Source organism: Alosa alosa, chromosome 18, assembly GCF_017589495.1.
Source record: "Alosa alosa isolate M-15738 ecotype Scorff River chromosome 18, AALO_Geno_1.1, whole genome shotgun sequence".
Lineage (NCBI taxonomy): Eukaryota > Metazoa > Chordata > Actinopteri > Clupeiformes > Clupeidae > Alosa > Alosa alosa.
In genome coordinates this window covers 6,976,530-6,999,029 of record NC_063206.1, presented here as the reverse complement: position 1 = coordinate 6,999,029, position 22,500 = coordinate 6,976,530, and the positions used below count along the sequence as shown (strand labels likewise).

Here is a 22,500-nt window from a genome sequence, read left to right as displayed (position 1 = left end):
AACATTGTTAAAACATGTAGGAAATATGCATAGAGGATATAAGAGCAATTGGTAACTATTATTCTTCAGGGACAGTGTGTGTCATTGGGAACTATTATTCTTCAGAGGCAGTGTGTGTCATTGGCTTAATTCTTTTCACAACTGAAATCACTGACTGAAGTGTTGATGTAAAACTAAACATGTGGAAGTGTTGATGCATCACAGACCAACACACAGACGTGCACACACACACATCTGCGCACACACACAGACACACACACACGTGCACACACACACACACATCGGCGCACACACGCACACACACACACACACACACGTGCACACACACACACAGACACACTCACCCGTGCACATACGCAGACACACACACACGTGCACACACATACACACACACATATACACACACACATCCGCAGACACACACACACACACACACACACACATCTGCACACACACACAGACACACTAAACCTTTACCTGTTGATTTATTTGTGTGTATGTAGGGAGTATCTACAAACACACACACACACACACACACACACACACACACACACACGTATACAGTACACACACACATCTGTGCACACGCGCAGTCGCAGACACACACACACATACACACTGAACCTTTACCTGTTGATGTATGTAGTATATGCAGTGCCAGGTCAGTTCCAAAGTGAGATTCTATATCAAAAGTGAGGCAAAGCCTAGCTTCTCTTACGGGAAAATGTGGGTATATATTACACACACACACACACACAGACACACACATAGACAGTGTATTATCCAGAGTGGGATGAAGCCTTTCTGCAATGTCCCCCTGACCTGATACACAGACTCACACATAAAGCATATTCTTAATAAATACATAGATAGAGGACAAAAAACCTAAAATTAGCAATGCACATAAACTATACATCGCACAGTGTGGTCAGATGCCATGGGCTCTCTGCTGTGGCCAGATGGTGCAAAAAGGCTACAGAACAGCTGTCATGGCGACAGTGGGAAGTGAACCTGTTCCCCCCAGCGGTTTTAGGAACGTTCTGGAAAAAGTGTGTTTTTTCTTTTTCAATCTGCCCAGAGTCAGCTACTTCGCTTTCTCCCCTTGAACAGGGGACACTTTCTCACCTGGAGCTGTTACAGAGGACAGAAACACAAAACAGTACGGATCTGCAAACGGACTAATGGTTTTCTATGGCTTTACATGATATAGCCTACTGTTGCCGCAGATTTTTTTTTCAGCTTCAGAATTCAGATAGCATCGCTCTGCTGTCCTTCATATCCCCTCTCCCTCATCCTCTCAAAAACAAAATGTTGTAGATGTTGGTATTTTAAAGGGACACCAGGCAACGTTTTCGTGTGAATTAATCATCTTTGTAAGTCGGTATATATGGTTAAATGACTCTGTGAAAAATGTGTCCACCATCTTGTTTTTTTAGAAAGATAAAAACAGGATATTCTTTGGTAGAAAACATCTTTCTTGAATTTATCCAAATGTTTAACACACAATAACTTGCACATCAGTCTGACTCTCCCACATCAACACACTGGCCCTTTTTAAAAGACCACCTGTCAGTGTGGCCCAATTAACTTAATTAACAATTATTACTTTCACCTGCAGACAGTTAGTCAGCCAACACACAGACAGGAACATGTGCAAAAGTGCATTCAGTTAAAAACTGTGTTCTAAAACAGGGAAGATGTAGTCAGCATCTTCACAGACTCATTACGGGGCGAATGAAGGCTCTCGCCCGCCCCTACTGCCTGTAGGAAGAATATCCCGCTTGCAAGTTCGGTGTATCCTACCCGCCGACCTTCCGTCTCACAAAGTCTCGGACATCACGAGAAGCAGGATCAGTTTCCATCCTGCATCCCCAGCACAGAGGCAGGCTAGCGAAACGCTAGCAATTGTTGCAAACGTGTGTATAATGGCAGAGCCGGCGAAGCCAGAGAGGGCTTGCACACGTATCGACACGTACAGACGGTAGGGGGAGCTTTGTAGAGAAAAAGCATCAGGCTTGCCTGGTATCCCTTTAATGCGTTTTTTCCCCCCAACTTTTAGACCAAATTGTCAGACCAAATTAAATAGGCTGATCTCCTCCTCTCTCCGTATGCGTCCTCGGCTCATTTTAGTCTATTTATAATCCGTTATTTGGTAGCTAGCTGCCTCAACTTCCTGTAATTGGTCCAAAAGTCCGAACCATCCAAAAAGTGTTAAAATACCGCAAACAAACCGAACCATGGTTCAGTTTGATCCGGACCGAGACCACCTCTTTTGTTCGGTCCAAAGTTGTTTATTTTGATTCGGATCATGATGCGTGGCACCTTTCTCATCTGCAATTTTGGTTTGGACAATCGAACCAAACTAAAGTCAGAAGGTCTGGAGTCGGACCATATGAGGTAGGTGTGAAAGCCCCCTAAAGCAGTTGAAGCCCAACAACCAAACAAAAAGCATAACAGGAAAAACAGAAAAACAAGTGGGACTAGTCAGTTCACCTCTGTCCCGTTTGTTTACACTATAGACAATTTCACAACTCATTCATAAACACAATGTCAATGTCATACAAACACAGATGTGTACCGCCATCTACATAAAACATCTATAAATACACATAAAGGAAGAAAATTGTAACCATTGTAGTCTGCTTTGGTGCGCCTAATGCTCTCTCTCTCTCTCTCTCTCTCTCTCACACACACACACACTTTTTATCCCTCTCCAAACATAAAAAAGCCATCAAAACTCAAGGAAGGTTAAGGTATTAAAGGACATTTACGCAAAACATCATAATTATATTTACGAGTGCCATTGTAATTGTAAAAGCAAACAGGTACAAATGGATTCTATTTCCAGACACTCCTCTCCACTCTGCAATTTCTGCAGGGACCGTATGATTAAACATGATTGGATTATAGTCCAGCAAGGCACTGTCAGAGAGTTCCAGCCCATCTACTGTTACACTTTAATGAACACTATTTGTTTATAGTTATGCTACGGCCATACGCATGAGTTATCCTGTTACCCAAATGTTTCCTTTTCAATGGACAAATGATGCATCATGGGAATGAAAGACAATGTAAGAGTTTTGTTTCTACAAACATAGCTTTGACATGTGTTCAGTGGCCCTTCATTAAATAAAACACTCCCTTCACAGGCATTTGGTGCAGTTTGTCCATACTGCCAAACTGCACATCTGTGGGCTATAAAGATTACTACTGTAGCCTACAGCAAATAATTCCATCGCCAGTATGTTTGCTGACTGTAAAGGTTATATCATTTGTGTCTTTGGATATTATTATAACATCCTGTATAGTGACTCATTTGGAAGGACATGTTGATTTTCGTCAAGGCCAATCACTCTGTCTTTGTCAAGGACAGTGGGAAGCAATTTGTGGATCCTCCATGTGTTCTGGGTCATTGCTAAAATGTACTGTTTTTTTCTTGACCCATGCTATACCATTCCACCACCACGTTCCATGGAAATTGGGCCGGTATAATCCAAACAAACTGCTGACAAACAGTTTGTTACTACAGTAACTAAACTAGATAAATAAATTTAGTTAAAATCAATTCAGCGCAAAAAAGAAAAACTTCTCGCCATGTCCCTTCGCGGGCTCTATAGAAACATGCCCCATAATCAAATTCAAATGGCATATTACCAGACTCAAATTCACAAAGTGAAAAACACAAAGTGTGGCTAAGCCAGGATAATAGCCTACCTAAGAGCCCCTGGCAAACAAATTAGTTGATAGATCTGTCAAAAGGGATTATAGTTCATCTAATGATAGGCTATTCATGTTGTTCAATCGATCTGAGTGAATGAATAAAAATAAAATGAAATTATATTTCTTAAATGTTTAAGCGTCTTCGACAGGGAGGTCACAGGTCATGAGTAGTTCTGCTGATTTCACAGGTACGGGCTTTGACATCTCCGCTCATCTCTCACGGGACTCTCGCGATAGTTCCCTTGCCAAAGCGACGACGGAGGAGAGTGAGCACGGTAACCCGAAGAGGCAGACGGACGCAAGGACCATCCGAGCTTGGCGTGCGTGCGGTAGACAGCAGAGTGAGAGAGAGAGGGGGGACGCCGTAGCCTACGAGAAGTGACGTGACGTCACTGGCTTTCCTGAAAGTCAACAACAAGCCAAGCGGCAGAGGCTCAACGGCGGTTCTGGGGAAACAGAGGAGCAGCAGCCGCCTTGTTGACCCACAGCCGATTGTCCATTAGGTCCTCTCGACCGCAGGGACAGCTGTAACTGAACATCGAAAAGGTACTCAGCTTTTCGTATTTTACTCCTTATTATAAGATATAATACTGCGCGACTGGGTTCCTCTGGTAGACAGCCTTTCCCCCTCTCTCTGTCGTTGATAAGAAAGACGCTCACTGGCTCGCGGAGGATTCCAAGCGCGGGGGAATCCACCAGTGTCTCCCCATCACTGTTACTCAGCCAGGTATTAAGCACTTCCTCAGATAGGCTACATGCTCTGTTACTGCTACAGCAATACGCTGCCAGGCAATACGGCGGTTAAAAACGGTGGTTCGTTGTACACGGCAGACATAATTTCCTTGCTGGGAATGTGATGGAGATATGGGGAGGGAAGGGGTAGCCGTGGCTTGAGTTACTGCTGCAGCGGCAGCACTTTCAGCGAAGGGAGCGAGGAGGAGGAGGAGGAGGAGCTGGGTTTGGCCTAGCGCGCGTGTTTATCCACACGCTCTGTTTACACTCGCGCGCGCGTTCCACATGATTGAAAACAGAGCAGTGCAAGGAAAATACGGGGAAAAAACATCCCAAACGAAAACGTTAATTTAACGGGCACCCTACTGTGAAAGGCCAGCGTTGTTGGTCGTCTTGCAAGTTCATGGTGACGTGCGGGTTTGTCATGACAGCTCGTGAACCTGATAGCCTCGGTGATGATGCAGAGAGCTGCCATCAAAAACAACGTGCAGCAAGTGCAGTTGTTTGTGGGTTTTGCAGAATACCACTTTTGCCTTACCATTGCTTCTATATAGTAGCCTATTACTAACACGGGTAATTTACTTTTTCGTCGATACATCTTGAGCTGAATTCGTAAGAATAAATGATACCTTGGAGATCAAGCCAGTTAGTCAAAGGTGCCTGCGTAGCACGCAAGATTCCCAAACTGCGCCACAAAATACTCCTGGGCACGTCATATACTCAAATTAAGCGGAAAGCATCTTCAACACACGGATGCCACACATGCTGTGTCATGGCATGTCGTCTGTCATCTGTATTCCTAGCAGGGAGGCTAACACGTAGCTTCATGCTTATACAGAATGTGTTTTATACGCGAAGGGCATGCTAACTCATCTATGCGCCTCGTAGCAGGACCAGCGGACAAAGTGAACGGTTTCAGTGGACAATTCAGCTGACATTCATAACACAATGATAAGTCAACAAGTCATTAACTTATAGTTTTACATCAGCCCTTAAATAGTTTTGACAATGTGCATTATGAAGAAGGCTCAGAAACCTGCCCAAATCATGTGTAGCCTAATGATCACAGTAAGAGCTAGAGGATTTTTCAGTGTGTATGGGGGAAAAGGACACTCAGATATGTAATCAATGACGATGTGTGGAAGCATTGCTGTAAATGTTGGATTTCTACCTGACTGGCTCTCCAGCTGTCATAGTACAAGTAATACATGTTTGTAGATTGAGTATGAAGTGCAGAAGCAACTCTGCTTTGCTCCTGACTCCTGTCTTATATGATTTGCTCCTGTGTAATATACTTATTTAGGGCATGAACAAAAGGCCACGGTAGATATCGGTTGCCCAGTGTAGATGCAAAGCCAATCACCCAGTAACCCCTTTGCTCTTAGCACCAATCCAGTGTCCTTAGGAGTCTGAGACCTGCTGTGCCCCTGCATAGTGTTTCTGCACCTGCAGGGTTGGAATCAAATTCCCTCACCCCCTCCAAGGGAATATGGTTTTTGAGGGGCAGGTGGTGGGTGTTTTCCTTGCCCAGACCAACCTATCATGAAAGCACTTGACTTTAGAGTAGACCTGCTGCTGATAGGCTATGGACTTGAGCCAGAACATGGCTCGATCTGTGTCCTGACTCCACTGCTACTTGGCTGCTGTCTACAGCAGGCATCCACGGATCAGCACATTGCTTTATTTCTCCTCAACTAGAGGTCATTTCAGGACAACAACGTCATGCCCAAACAATAGTAGTGCCTTAAAACCTTTTAAAGCATTGACTGCTTTGGGCAGAAGGCTAAGTAGTCTATAGAACTAATGCCTACCGTGAGGAGATGCTCCTAATTACTCTGTGAGTGATGCTTATGTTATAATGGCATAATGCCACACTGCAGAATGAGCTTGGTGCACGTTGTACAATGGTGCATATTAGGAAGGGGCATACCAATATATTACTTCCATTCATTTTGACCTCAAACCAATTATCCACACAATCTCACATGTTTAACAACAACACATGTTAAACAACACTACAAGTCAGGCATACACACATGGTCCTGTTCAATGGCTTAAAGGTGAAACTGGCTCGGACTGAAGTACATTGGTTGTGTTGTGTGATCTTTCATGCACCCTTTTAAACAGTTGCATTGTCTCATGCAGAAGTCATTCAGCAGTTGGGGACACTGGTGCAACAATGGGCTATCCCTACTGTTTGACCTTTTGGGCTTTGTGTTTTTTTGCAGAAGTGTTAAAAACAACTCCCACCAATGAGCTAACAGCGTAACTGCAACACTTCTCTAATGAACTTGCACTTCTGTTATTTGTGGATCCTGTCTGCCGTTTCCTTAAAACAAACGGAAAGAAAACAAACCAAACTAAAGCGTCTGGAAGCGGTTCTGCCTGCCAGACGTACACATCCGCCAGCGGCCATTCAAAACCTTTCACATCCTCTATTCTGGTTTCAGACTAAACCACCGGCCCTGTTTCGAGAGGTTTCTCTTTCATTGGCACTTCCTACTCGTGAGTTTAGCGCTCGTCTCGTGAATGCAGAAGTCTTCGCTGGGCTTTTCCTTTCGTTCCCCTGGCGAGATGTGGCCCCTTGAGACTCGGCCGCTGTTGTCACATGCTGTCATCCCCATAACAAAGGGACACTGTGACCAGTGCGTTTCCAGTCTTCCTGGACTGTAAGTGAGAGAACCTAGCTGTTCTTTTACAGTCATGTTCAGCAACCTCTCTGCTGCAGGCCAGTGCCTCTCTCTGATTGGGTGCAGCTGGAGCTGTGTCTTCTGTCCATGTTGCCTGGGCTTCTCTTTCTCTGTCTCTCTCTCTCTCTCTCTCTGTCTCTCTCTCTGCCTGTCTTTCTCGCCATCTTTCTCTCTCCCTCTGTCTTTCTTTCTTTCTCTCTCTTTCTCTGTCTCTCTCTCTCTCTCTCTGTCTCTCTCTCTGCCTGTCTTTCTCGCCATCTTTCTCTCTCCCTCTGTCTTTCTTTCTTTCTCTCTCTTTCTCTGTCTCTCTCTCTCTGTCTCTCTCTCTGTTTTTCTCTCTGTCTTTCTCTCTCTTTCTCTCTTCCTTCCTCAGTGTTTTGGAGTACTCTAGAGTGAAGCTTCTCATCTTAACATGGGGATTTGGTGTAATTTCACGAGTGGTTTTATGAACCCAGCTCACATTACAGATGAGATGAGAGGAGAGTCTTCCATTTGTTAGGCTTCTTAAGGCTGGGGGAGATTGACCGCAGAGGACCCAATAGCCTGTCCACCCAGGGGAGAGACACTTGTGGTCTTACCTGAGGCTGGACAAGATCTCACCAGGTCACTTCCTAGTGACCCTTAAAGGAGACCCTTAAAAGAGCAGAGTACAGTGGGCACTTGACCTTTCGCTGACCTCCTCCTGAGATAACATGCATGACCTTTGACCTTGAAAGACGACTTTAGACAAAAATGTTTTCACACTGAAATGAGTGGATTAATGCAGATGTAGTGAGTATTGTGTCCCTGTCCCTAATGATTTATATACAGTATACAGTTTACTCTCAGTTATGCAGTTCATCTTTAACCTTTGAGTTCCATATTGAGGTGACGCTGTTCATTTCAGTACTATTAGAAACCTGAACTGTGAGGTCGTAGCTGACTTGATTATACTTTACTTACTTACTTTACTTTACTTTATTTGACAGTCGCATTTATCCAAGGCGACATACAAACTGGTTTTGACATCAATAAATGTAGATGGACATTAATGTCACCATAACACACGTCATAATCATCATTAAGATTAATTTAGGAAAAGTTAAATAACCCATAGAAGACATATGATAATTTGCCAAAAACTTAGTTAAATACAGCAAGTACAGATTATGCAGCAAGTACAGATAGTATTATGGAACCCAATTATGGAACCCAAATGCAGTGTAATGCGCATTAAGATCTTCCACTCATTTCCACTATTGGACACCGTAATGCTGACAGCCCAGAAAGCACCTTGGTTCGGATCAGAACAAGTTTGGGACAGGACTAAGGGCCAGTTTAGTGGGCTGCCTTTGGAGAATATAGTTTATTGTGATGGGACACGTCTTCCTGGTAGTGGTCGAGAGAAGCTTCTCTTGTAGTGTTTTTGTGAGAACGTTAGGCTCTCAGGGGAGCACGGAGGCCATACAGATTGCCTGGCTGTCTGTGGGTAAAGTTAGAGGCTTGCTCTTTCAGTTTCCACTGACATTTAGTAGCCTGCTAGCGCTGGGAAACTGGCCTGGGGCGTCTCTCCTGTTGCAGTCTCTCAGGGCCGCCGATGACTGCTACAAAATTCACATGAGTTTTTGCTGTTGAGTTTTTTTGAGTGTTGTTGAGTGTTGATGCTAATTGTGGTTCCACTTCTAAAAGTTTTTCGTAATACTGCTGTGAATTCAGTTGTGGTCTTTGTTTTCTTCTTTCCACTGCATCAGTAGACGTTGGCAGGCAGGCAGGCAGCGTTATTTTTTCCAGCGTCTGATTGTCACTTGCCATCAGCGCAGTGCGTCGCGTCTCGCTTGAGAAAGTGGCCCACATGTTTCCCACATGTGCTCCTTGTCCACTGTTGACCCAGAGGTTACAGAGCATGAACCGCTAGTGGACAGTGGGACCCGGTCGTGTTTTGTGTTGTTAACTTGTGTGAGAGCCGGTCGCATGTGTAACGGCATTGTCGTGTCTAGATAGTATACACTACTACGCAGTATATCCGTACCCCTCTTTAAAGACACTGCCAGAGTGCCACGCATGCTGATAGTGCTCATTGGAGCTCGCCTGGCCCTGGCGTCGAGCTGTGAGAAGTGTTAGCTAGCCTAACACACCACCACAAACGTGAATGTGTGGTGTGTACCTGTGATAGAAGGGTGGCATATCAGGGCCAAATCAGGAACATATCAGGGCCACATCAGAGCCAAATCTGCCTCAGGGTTGGTTTCTAAGTACAGTAGGTAAACAGCAAGGCTGTTTGCAGATTCTGTGTGTGTGTGTGTCTGTGTGTGTGTGTGTGTGTGTGTGTGTCTGTGTGTCTGTGTGTCTGTGTGTCTGTGTGTCTGTGTGTCTGTGTGTCTCATATGGAGAATGCAGTGCCATTTGATATGCCCTGCACATCCATGGGGAACTGAAAAGAGGGAAAGAAGCTGGTGGGTATCAGCTTTGGCCTCAGGGCTAAATCAGTGTAGCCTATGCTGGCAGTGAGTGGCTAATCTGTTTGTGTGTGTGCGTTTGTGTGTGTGTGTGCGTGTCTGTGTGTATGTCTGTGTGTATGTCTGTGTGTGTTTGTGTGTGTGTGTGTTTTGTGTTTGTGTGTGTGTGTGCGTTTCTGAATACGTGCAGGTGCATGTGTGGCTATCAGCGTGAATATTGTGTATTTGTTCACTTAGTGGATGTGAGTGTGTATGTATTTCTCTTTCTGTGTGAGTGTGTGTGTGTGTGTGTGTGTGTTTTGTGTGTGACTCTCACATTGGGACATGGCGGCACGCTGTCCTCTGCTTGTGTCGAGACTGATTAATAGAGTAAGGCTGCCGCCACTGTCTGGGCCCACAGCCCCTGCTCCCCCCCCCCTCTCTCTCTCTCTCCCCCTCTCTCTCTCTCCCCCCTCTCTCTCTCTCACACACACAAACTGTCTCTCTGTCTCTCTCTTGCTCCATCTCTTCATCTCTATCTCTGTCTCTCTGTTCCTCCTCTCCCTCTGTTGTCTACTGCTAAAATGAAATGATGATCTGGAGGATGCCCCCCATTAGTCCACCAGGAAGCGGCGACTCTGTGCAGCCACACCACAGTGTGCTGCTGCAGCTGGTTACTGCGACAACGCGCATTGCAACAGGCTAGGACTGATGCTTTGTCATGGAAACGGAACAGCCAGCTGCCACTCCATTGGTAGAGGCATAGAGAGTGTGTTAGAGAGAGAGTGTGTTAGAGAGAGAGTGTGTTAGAGAGAGAGTGTGTTAGAGAGAGAGTTTGTTAGAGAGAGAGTTTGTTAGAGAGAGAGAGTGTTAGAGAGAGAGTGTTGTGCTAAAGAGAGAGAGTGTATTAAAGAGTTAGACACACTCAGACACTGAGGGGGTGGAAGACAGAGAAAGTGCACAGAAGTTAGGTACAAGGAGAGACACACATTCTCAGTAGTAGCTCATGGATCATAGTAATATGTCTTGCGTAGGTGCTGTGCAGTATATTAACTTGGCATGGCTTTTTTTTTGCACAAGTGTACAATGTATTCTTGCTGTAAATATGGAAATGCTGCAACTGCAACCCTATTTTCTGGAGAGGATCAGATCAGGGACACAGAACAAGATAACATCTATTGCAAGAGATGGTACCGCAACCAGGCCAGAAACGGGCTGGATCAGGGTCTAGTCAGAACTGGGCCAGATTAGAACCATAACAGGGCCAGGTTAGAACCAGAACAGAGCCAGGTTAGAACCAGAACAGGGCCAGGTTAGAACCAAAACAGAGCCAGTTTAGAACCAGAACAGGGCCAGATTAGAACCAAAACAGGGCCAGATTAGAAGAACCTGTTTAGACTGCCTGGGGCAAGTGAGGACGATTTGTGTGTGTGTGGGACATGGCACGACACCTTCCTCCTCTACCTCTGTCTACACACACACACACACACACACACACACACACACACACACACACACACACACACACACACTGCCTCTGCATTAGGCTTAGTCACTGCAGTCTCTACGGTGTCTGCAGTGTGTGTGTGTGTGTGTGTGTGTGGGCAGCCTCTGTTTCACTCTTCTATTAGTCATTTCTAGAGTTGTGGGAGAGTGTGTTTGTTTATTTGTATGTGTCTGTGTGTTGTGCAGTACACTGACCTCATTGGGTTTCTGTGGGTTTCTGAGGCTAAGATTTTGGTGAACATTATAAAATATAAACAATATATTGCAATATATTGCTGGGCCTCGTAAAAGTCTGATCTACACTAGGGGAACGCTGCCTATTTTAACCTTGTTGAACTGCATACTGTATTAGAGAATATATGACTACGGCTTCAGCGGGATCGATCATATGTATCATGCATGAGCTGATGTATAGAAGCAGGTCAGGCTGATTGTTTTGAGTGGAACTAACTGTAGCAGAATTGGTTTGTGATTGATTTTCTTATTGTCCTGTCAGTCAGTTCGATGTTTGTGTGCGATACGGTAAGGCAGGGCTTAAAATTCATTTTTCAAAATGGGGGGGAATTCCCCCCTTAGGTTATTCATGTACAATTACACAATTTGGGGGGGGGTTGATTCTGATACCAAGTCAAGAATTGCGATTTCAATACTTGATACTTTTTTTTTTAAAAAGTGTTTGATTTTGGGGGCCCCACCACCCTGGCGTCATCAGTAATATATACTGTAGTGGGATCATTCACAACAGTGGACATCCTAGATTCTGCTTGACTCTCTCCACACACACAAACACACAATGAAAATGATAGCTTATGTGATATGTTTCTATCATATATTTTGAATTCATATAGAGTGTATTTATTTAATAATGCATTTTTAAAGTATAGCATTTTACTAGTAATTACTAGTAGCTAAACATATTTAGTAATTTGAATGCCTCATTTTGATCGTTTAACCTATAACACTTAGGCATATCTTTAATGTGGTGTGTAGGTCCAATTGAGTGCACATTGCTGATGAGTAGGTGTAATTGAGTGCCTGTCACTTTAAGAAAATAATTGGAGAGTAATTCTATGGAGTAATTAGCCCCCTTCAACCTGACGGTTTTAGGCTATAGTCGCTAGTGAATAAAAGTTGTGCATAGTGCGGTATGTGTATGCAAATCATTATGTTTTCTATGTCATTAGATACAATAAATGTTCAAAAACTAACATGTCGAAGACAATCTTTCTGGGATCAAGTGTTGACGTGACCTGAGCTAGCAGGATAGTTACCAAGGGGCTCTTTCCAGATGTAAAAGTTTGCCATGGTAGCGTAGCCTATTTTGCAAAGTGGTTCTCTCTCGCTCTCTCTCCGTGTGTGTGTGCGCCTGCATGAGGCTATGTTCAATTCAACTCGGTAGTTGATCAGTCCGGTCAATAGCACCGATTCACGCCACTTAATGATTGGCTATATAAACGCCATCAGACAGGCTGTAAAGGAATTTCTCGCATTATGATGGCTAGAGTTGCGGGACTTGAACAAATTATGCGCAATACCCACAATCCCGCAGTGAAATTTAAGCCCTGTAAGGTGTAAAGTTTTGGTCAGTAGGAACTTTGAAATAGGCTGTTTATTAAGCTACAATATAGGCCTATTCTTGGGAAACAGAATGGATTCCCATTCCCCATTCCAAATACTTGAGGCATTGTGTAATGAGCAGCTGTAAGGCATAGCCAGCCTGCGTGGTTATGAATGAAGCTGTTGGCTTGGCTTGACCGTAGAGGGTCGACGTGGTGCATTCCTACTTTATGGCCTTTAATTGGGTGCTGAAAGCCCAGCTGAACCCGTGTCAGTTTTATGACCCGTCGAATCCGTTTGTAGCGGATCACTCCGCTGAACTTGTGTCAGTTTTATGGACCGACAGATCTGTTGGCAGCTAGAGCTCTGTGTATTGGCAAGAATCTGGTGGTCTGATACATATCACGATACAAGGGTCACGATTCAATATATTGCAATATATTTTGATACTGTGCGTCAGGTGATATATTTAGATTGTTAAGTCTAATTTAGGAAAACTGTGATCATAAAGAAGAAGTCACGTGAAAGCCGAAATAAACTTCAGCTTGGTATACTGTGGGAATGTGTTCAGATTCAGCCATTGCTAGTAACGAAAATAAGTGCTTAAGCAGTGTTAAGCAGTTATAGCCTATGGCTATGGCTAAACACAACACCTAGTTTACATGCAAAAGATTTGTGGTGAACCACTATCTACCACGATTCCTTTGCATGTAAACTGTTAATAAAATAAGCGATATTTTGTTTTTGAAAATCGATGCGGTATTGACCCCTTCATGGTCCACGTCACAGGAGAAGGCACACGCATGTCGGGGTCAGAAAGCCTCCCATCCCATTGAATTGTGTGTTTGTGAATTGACTGAAAAGTCAGGAAAAAATGCCTACAGACCTCATCTCATTGAGATGGGGTCTGGGAACTAGACATTTTCTCGTATTTGAAACGTGGTTTACAAATGCCCAGAGCCGTTTATTGGGTGCCACGAATGTCTATCAAATGCGTCTGTACGTAGCTCGTAATGGCTTCAATGTGTCGTCATCGTCTTGCTGCCCTCCCTCCGTTCTGTGATTGGTTCCTTCGTTGAGGTGAAAACGAAGTCCATGGAGTCCAGGCTGCCTAGCAGCATGAATAAAATCGCGTGCGTAAGGCAGCATGGGAAAACCCAGGCTATACTTTTTCATGTGTATACACGCTGGGCTTGTCAACCACAGCTGTATATGGCGAGCCAATGAATCTCTGGCCACTTGTGTGTGAGGTCTCTATGCTACTGAGACCTTGAATTTCCCCTTGGCGATCAATAAACTATCTATCTATCACTTACTAACGTTGTCTACCCATTCTGTTATCAGCTGAGCATCAGGCCGACAGTTGCCATTAGCTAAGACTAATTCATTAAGGTGTGGTCACGTTCCTGGGGTGACAATGACAATGACAATGAGTGCAAACCTTAACAGCTCATCATGCCAGTCTATTAGCTGCGCCATTTTTCTGACCCCATGCTGCGCCCGCACCCAACCTATGCTCTGGATGTTTTCAAATATTCACACACTTCTGTTGGTAGTGGATCACTCAGCTGAACCCGTGTCAGTTTTATGGTGGATCTGGCGGATCTGTTGGTAGTGGATCACTCAGCTGAGCCTCAGGCTTGATCCTCCTCAATGCTTGATCACTCGTTAGCCTGCTGAAAGCTCATCATCATCATCATTATCATCACTGGGTTATATAGTAACGATAGGAAGGACTTATTGATTTTATAGATATGATTTACAGTAGCACATGTGAATCATTATGTGCATTGTTCCTGACAGAATCAGTAAAGGTAAAGCAGCACACCACCTGTGCATTGTTGCATGGATCCAGCTCTGAAATGATCTCTTATCAGGAATACGTATGCAAATTGGTTCCAGTGTGTATGGTACGAAAAACGTCTGACAGAGGTTCGGATCTATGGCACACACACACACACACACACACACACACACACACACACACACACACACACACACATAGTTTTGCTTTGTTGTATTTTCAGTATGTACATTCACAGAGGTATTTGGTACTTGAATATTCTTTCTTTTTTTGGTTCACCTTTACCTGTATGCAGCACCTGTCCCTATAGTAGGCTGGATGTGTCCACCTTGCTCCAGGTGTCCGTCCTAAAGTGACCTCCAGCCTGTGTGGTGCATGTTTGGGGCAGTACGAGTCATCACCTGTACTAATGGCTGAGATGATGGTGATGGTGATGATACACACGCAGTGCCGACTGTAGCAAACATAAAGAAACACATCACACAGCCTCCGATGACGCACAGCGGGTGCGCTAGAAGCCCAGACCTTCTGCCATAGGCTCTCTGAGAACACTGTGTGGAGAAGAGAGGGGTTATTCATGGGAAGGTCTCTGTGGTTGAGACTGTATCTCTCTCTCTCTCTCTCTTTGACTGGAGACACGGTGTTAGTGCTTTTCCCTGAGCGCTGTTTGTTCTTTGGCATTCGCACACGTCAAGCTTGGCCTTGGTTCTCATCTCTCTTTCTCTCTCTCTCTTTCTCTTTTTTCTTTTTTTTTCTCTCTTTCTCTCTCTCGCTCTCTCTCTCTCTCGCTTTCACTGAGGCCCTGCTGCTGAATAGAGTTCAGCGTGCTTCTCATCATTTCTCTTGACTTCGTGCGTCTTCAATGTGTCGTTTTAGAAGCCCCCCCCCCACATGTATCATATAATAGCCCAAGCGGTGAGTCACGCGCTAAACACTCGAGAACTCGCCCTTTTGTGCGCCGCGGCGGCAGCAGGGGAGCTTGGGAGTTTTGACTCCATGCAATCCAGACTGACTGTGCCTCACTGGGCGATGCTGACCAACGGGAGCGTCTCATTCACAGCGTCTAATTATACAATCCAAAGCTGCCCCATAATATTTGCATTAACCCCCATTAGCGGAGCATCCTGCTCCCATTAACAGATTAGGGACCTCTCTTACGTTTCTGCGGGCTGCGCAGAGCCTAGCGTATATACCTTAGCAGCACGGGGCCATGGTAACTAGAGATTAAGGTTATTCCTAAATAGCGCGGGGACAGGGAAGAGCTTAAAAGCCTCACCTTGCATTCTGAACTGTCAGGACGTCCTGTCCTGGCCTCTCCTGTCTTGCATTTGCAAGGTCATCTTGGATTGAATTGAGCTTGTGTGCTTGTGGGTGTCTGGTAGCTCTAGTGTTCCGACTCCACAGCGTTCCGTCTGACTGTCTGTAAAATGATTGTGCTGCAAATGCTACCGTTGTTTTTTATTACAGAGAATTCTTTGTGAAACCCAAATGGAGTTGTTTTGCTGATTTTCTTTGGCTATTAACAACCCAATAGAACAGGAATGCAGGACTTTCAGTTCCCCCCCCCTTTGACTGTATGCAGGGTCTGGTATTGCTGTTGCGTCACGCTGACACACACACGCACGCACACACGCACACACGCACGCGAGTGCAATAAAACACGCGACCTGATTGCGAGCCCGCTGAGGCGAGGGCAAGCAGAGCAGCACGTCAGCTGCCCGACGTCAGACGCGACCCCCCCCGCCCTCTCTGGGCTCTTTTGCATATGTGCATAGATCTGATTCTGATACGGACGCTGTGGTCAGATCTGCTTTCACCACTTGTGCCGTCCTGAATGATTCATTTGGACAAATTAGAGTTTCAGACCATGGCGGCTGTGTACTGGAATGCATTGACCATCTTCTCTCTCTTGACACACACACACACACACTCCCATTCTACCCGTAAACAGCATGCACTTAGATTAACTGATACAGACTTCTCACTCAGGTGTAATGGCCTTTCTATGTTGCAAACCTATTTTAAGGTTACCTCTCCTGCACTTGGAGCATGCTGGCCTACTAAAACATTTCATAAGATCTCATTCTCTCAGTTGGCGTGTGTGTGTGTGTGTGTGTGTGTGTGTCCAAACTCTCATTTTGATCATCATCATCTTAATCAAGCTGCGCTTCTGTGACCGAGCGCACTGTGAGGCGTGTGCAGAGAGAGTAATGTGAATCCTGGTCTGTATGGGAGCCAGATGTGGGCCTGAACCAGGCCAGACCTGGGTCAAAGCTGGGCCAAAACTGTCCTAGGTTCAGTCTCGGCGTCGGACTAGACTAAGACTTACATGGTCACACAGGTGAGGGGCTATTTGCCTAGCGTCTTTAACAGGTCAGGCACTGTCACACTGGTGTGCTTAGAATGTTGTGGAATGAGCGTTCCAATTAATATTTGGGTCTGTCATGAACAATTTGTTCCGGCTTGCGAAAAAATTCCGGATGATGTAATAATCACGTTCCGATCTCACATTAAAATGTTTCTCATAGAATGTTGGCGTCGTTGCTATGACTGTTGCTGTCGCTGGACGATCCATTTACCCCTTTGTGACGTCTATGCTTTGTGACCACCGAATCCTACTGCGGTAAAGCGATGCGAAGGAGTTCTTCAGCAACAAGGGTTGATGGCTTGTTTGACGCGGCACGCGTTACAATAATAGGCCTACCAACCCTCGTTCAGTGTAATACTTCTGCCGTTCAGGCACCGATTTTATATTTGAACATTTTCTCATAGACATTACATATAGGCTTTACAGTGGTTTGGTTGGTAGGTTTTAAACGTATTTTTTTTTGTTTTACTACGGAAGATCGACTCACTCAACTTGCTAGCGTAGCGTTACATCTGGATCTGGATCGCGGGCAGCAGAACTACCACACCAGAAGCTCGTGGATCAGCTCAGGTAATAAAGTCATTTTATTTGTTGCAATTGCAAATTATTCTGGTTATTACGGTGTTATTATGCCTATCAGCAATTCCACAATGTGTGCATGACCGTAACATTTGCAATGCTTGTTATTTGGTGACTTTTGTTGTTTGCTAGTCGTGTTGACATTAGCAGATAGCTTAATGTTTTTAGGACAATCTAAACTGTTTGAATTAGAAATATAGTTTCTTAGTTCGTGTTAGACTATTTGACAAACAAGAAAGGGCAAATATGTCTTGGTTTTGAATGAAATAGCCTAGTTAAAATTCCCTCAGGATGAATAAAGTATTTGTCTATCAATCCATCCATCCAGACTGCCCATAATCAATGCTGGCTGGCAAGCTGGTAGCCTATGCCTTACGTTTAATCTTAGGTTTTTTATTACACACTTGCTACAAGTGAGCTCATGCCTTCAGTCCTCCAGTGAGCATGGTGTAAATAAAGATTATGTGGATGTGGAATATATATTATAAGAATATTATATGTGGTATAATTAAGCCCTATGATTTATTAACATGTTTTTATCTTCAATTACACTACCCTATACCATCCATAGTATTCTATTTATACGTAAAAATATGCATAGTGCAATTACACTTATACATCTATATTCTACAGCTCTTTACTGTTCTTAATGTGCATACACTTACTTATAATGTTGACTGTTACTATACTGCACATATCTGTCTACGGTTCATACTGAATATCCAAATTTATTCTGTTTTTATAATATTACTGTTAATATACTGCATACTGTATATCTATATTGTATTATTTTTGTTAGCCTTATAATGTTACTGCGACTACACTGCACATGTCTGTACATGATACTCATACACTGTTCACACTGCATATCCATATCTATCCTGCTCTTATAAGGCTACTGCTAATACATTGCACATATTTATATTTAATTTATATTACTGTAAACCATACCACTTTCTTAACTGTATACTACTGTCTACACTGCACTATATGTCTTCTACTGCTTATACTGCACCACCTGTCTATACTGTGTGTCACATTGCACTTTTCTGCTTTTTTGCACTTCTGGTTAGACGCAAACTGCATTTCGTTGTCCCTGTATTTGTACTCTACACAATGACAATAAAGTTGAATCTAATCTAATCTTCATTATTTTAGAAGGAGAGAGAGAAGAATGAGTAATCACAGCCTTGACCATGAAGCAAAGGACCATGAAGGGATGGCCATCGAAAAAGAAATACCTGTATAGGCAGTTACAGGCTACAGAAAGAAGATCGGAGAGTGATCTCCCAGCATCCTCAACTGGGTATAAATGTTTGTGTATGTGTGTGCATGAGTCCACATGCACATTTCAGGTCCCTGACAGATAGAAAGTGTAGGTGCTTCTCTGACACTCTTCTATTACAACGACATAGGGAGACACTAATAGCATTTACAGCCCTAATGACTGCCTTGAATTAGCGTGTATACATGTGTCATTTAAAGTCCCCTAAAGAGTATTTGTATTTACCTTAAAATAACGGTTTCCAAAATCATTTTGATGGCACAAACTTTTAATAGGGCAAACATCACTCAGAGTAGGTTTTATCGCTTGTAAAATAGCCATATGAAGTTGCTGTTTGGGTAGGAACACTGCACTACATTGGTGCTGCTTTACAGGAATGTAGTTATAGGAACAGTCCACTTCTAAATCAGTTCTACTAACTACTCTCCCCCAAAACCATTTTTTCATTTGCATTCGCACTGGCCAAGTGGCCATAGGAACTGATAGGAGGGCGTAAGGAGTGACGCGCTGTCACTTGCTACAGGGTTTAAAATAGGCAGCCATTCGCCTTGCCAAATGCGAGTAAATTAACTAACTAGCCTATATTTACAAATGATTTGAATGACCCTCACTGTCTACTGTCGCTTCAAGCATTCCACGGTCGGGACGAATGAAACAGGCATGATGGACTAATGAAGCCAGCAGTTTAATCTATAAACGTTTAACATTGTTGCCATGAATACATACCACAAAATATACACATGTGTATTTTATAAATATGTTGTAATTGCATTGGCAGTAAGTTGCTAATGGTAATTATTCATTCCCTTTGACACATGAGAAACATTAGAGTGGACAGTGTTGCAGTGGCTCTCATTTTTTTCTACAAATGCTGACTTGCACTACATACTTGGTTTCCCTCTTACTTTGTAACTTTTTCCACCAAATGTATGTAATAAATTACTTTTTGTTCAAATTCACTTTTGGTGTGGTCTCCCCATTGCTCCACCATAAGCCATGTGCACCATGACAAATGTCTTATGATTTAAGTTACACACATGCTGTCTGGGGATTAGTAAACTATATGCATGTGGGCCTACTAATGAATTTAAAAACAGTACGTGTATTTACTATTGTTGATGTTGAGACACTTGCATACTGTACTACTACACCTGTGTTGGCCCTGAATGAAATAGTCTACCCAGGTTAACATTTCTTGCACTTTATCACAATACTAAAGCGTCTGATACCTTAGTGATTGAGTTTCTGCACGACACTATATGAACACAGATTTCTTCCTGAGATAGTTTTGCTGTAGTCCAACTCCAGTGTGAAATAACTAGACTAGCACCTTGCAAAATCAATGCTTCCCCAACTTTTTGCTGACTTAAATGTAACCAGCTGAACACCACATTTGCCATTACTTGTATACTGCAAAGATGACGTTTAGTCTCTGTGTTTTGAGATAAAATGCAGAAGGCGAACTTCCGTTATGAGGTAGGACAACATTGTTACTGTCTTCCTTCCCATAAAGCGACATAAAGGCACTTTGTGATTATCTGAAGCCAACTGAGTAGCCAACTGGAAATGTAGCTACGTTATAGCGGGTATTGAGAGTTTGACTAATAATGTGGGCGAGGAAGATGAACAGTGCCTATAGTATAGCCCTACGAACAGGTTGGCATATTTAGCGAACGATTTGTAGCCTAAAGATACATTTATAGCGAAACTCAATATCCAACATGACAGTAGCCAAGGCTATTTCAGTGTTTTCAAGCAGGCCTAGCTTCAGATAGTTAGCTTCAGACAACCCCAAGTAGGCCTAGGCTATCTTATATTGGTCACAGACGGTAAAATAGGCTACAAGTTTGGCGTGCTGCGTGGCATCAATAAAACCTTAAAACAAAAGAGTCAGAGCTAATTGGATTTCACCAGATACATATTCCATCTTCTCCCCTATACAGTGTAAAATATAGGCTATCTATTTCGCACTGACGACTTAAATTCTCCCTTTTTCATACGTGTTTAGACAGTGTTTCACGAAGATTCTAAGAGACATTCACCTAGAAATTAACAGCTGATCGGAACGTGATTATTACGTCATCCGGAACTTTTTCGCAAGCCGGAACTTATTGTTCATGACAGGTCCATCGAATGCAACACGAACATTCTAGAATCTTACACTGTTGCTGAACGTATTCTTTTATTGGAATGTTCAGACTCCCCCTGCTGAACGGGTAAATCATATGGCACAGCCAGGCTCTGTCCTCTGTGATAACATGGTTGGCAGCCGTTGGCATAACCTTTGCCAGTGGCGCCACATGGCATGCCCCATGTTCTGTTGTGAGATATGGAAGAGGAAGTACACGAGCCCATTAGGGCATCAGTGATGTGTTTGCTTCATCACTCCAAGACTGTTGAACAAATAACGGCTACTTGTGGAAGCAGCATTTTTGAGCTCCGTAATATCGATAGTCATACAGGTCACTGGGTCACAAACCAGGAAGCTGTGAAGATGTGCATGCGGCCATTTTATTTGTTTTTCATTTGAGCTCTCTGGCTTCAGGTGCTTCTGGGTTTGTGTTGTGGAAACTCATGAGCTTACATTGTTCCTTGTTAAGTGGTATGAACTTGGAGTGTTAAGTTGAAAGTCCTCTTGGGAGTGAACTAGGTCAATAGGTCAGCTTGCCTGTCGATTCTGACACCGGTGAACAGCTTAATTCAATTCAGTTGACTTGCCTAATGGCTGTTTAGAGGCAGATGCATTTGATTGGGAACTGTGGTCTCAACGTAAAATCAGCACCTTTCCTTACGTCCATAGACCCCATGGTCAGGCAGATGGGGAGGAGTTATTGTGAGTTTTGCAGGTTGATTTGAGGCTTACCAGTTTGGGGATTGTGAGGCTAGATGTAAATGCAGATTTAGTTTAGTAGAGAGAGAGAGAGACATAGAGAGAGACATAGAGAGAAAGAGAGAGAGAGGCTATCGTCCAAAACTCAATCCTCCCACATACACTAAATCGTTCCCTTCTCTATTTCACTTGTTCTGGCTTCTTCTCTCTCTCTCTCTCTTCCTCCCCCTCTCTCTCTCATTCACTCTCACACCCACTCACACCCACAGACAGAGGTAAGCACACACACATGCTGTTATGAATGGGATTGTGCATCTCCCTGGCTCAACTTTACCGGATGGTCATCGGTGGCGGTGGCAGAGATTAGTCTGTAACCTGTATATAGCCAGCCTTACTTACTTGCTACTGATTATCTGCCTACATCACACATTTATAATTCTCTACTCAGAAACCTTTACTGTCCTTGATGTTTATTTTCTGGTGTGTTTGTTGAAAATGTTTGTTGCTTTTCTAAGAGCTGATGATTGCATAATGGTAGTCAGGAAACAACCATTTTTGTCCATCGATTCTTGATCTCTGGTATCGGAGTACAATGCCAGCTGCCTCAGCAGTACCAGAAGTGTACTTTTAATCTCCCAGGAAATATATACTTGAATTTTTTATATATATATATAATGGGGCATCAGGCTGGTGTTCGTAGGGTATTGGGGCATCAGGCTGGTGTTCGTAGGGTATTGGGGTATCAGGCTGGTGTTCGTAGGGTATTGGGGGCTGGTGTTCATAGGGGGCTGGGGCATCAGGCTGGTGTTCGTAGGGCAATGGGGCATCAGGCTGGTGTTCGTAGGGCATTGGGGCATCAGGCTGGTGTTCGTAGGGCATTGGGGCATCAGGCTGGTGTTCGTAGGGTATTGGGGGCTGGTGTTCATAGGGGGCTGGGTCATCAGGCTGGTGTTCGTAGGGCATTGGGGCATCAGGCTGGTGTTCGCATCAGGCTGGTGTTCGCATCAGGCTGGTG

General features: G+C 44.0%; 1 protein-coding gene across 1 annotated transcript in view; it reads left to right on the top strand.

Moving 5' to 3' along the window:
* The window catches only part of akt3a (v-akt murine thymoma viral oncogene homolog 3a), a 142,720-nt gene that overhangs the window by 211 nt on the left and 120,009 nt on the right, over positions 1–22,500 (top strand). The window contains exon 2 of the mRNA XM_048270020.1: positions 3,909–4,266. The gene's annotated coding sequence lies outside the window, so the exon portion shown is untranslated. The remainder of the gene's footprint in view (positions 1–3,908; positions 4,267–22,500) is intronic.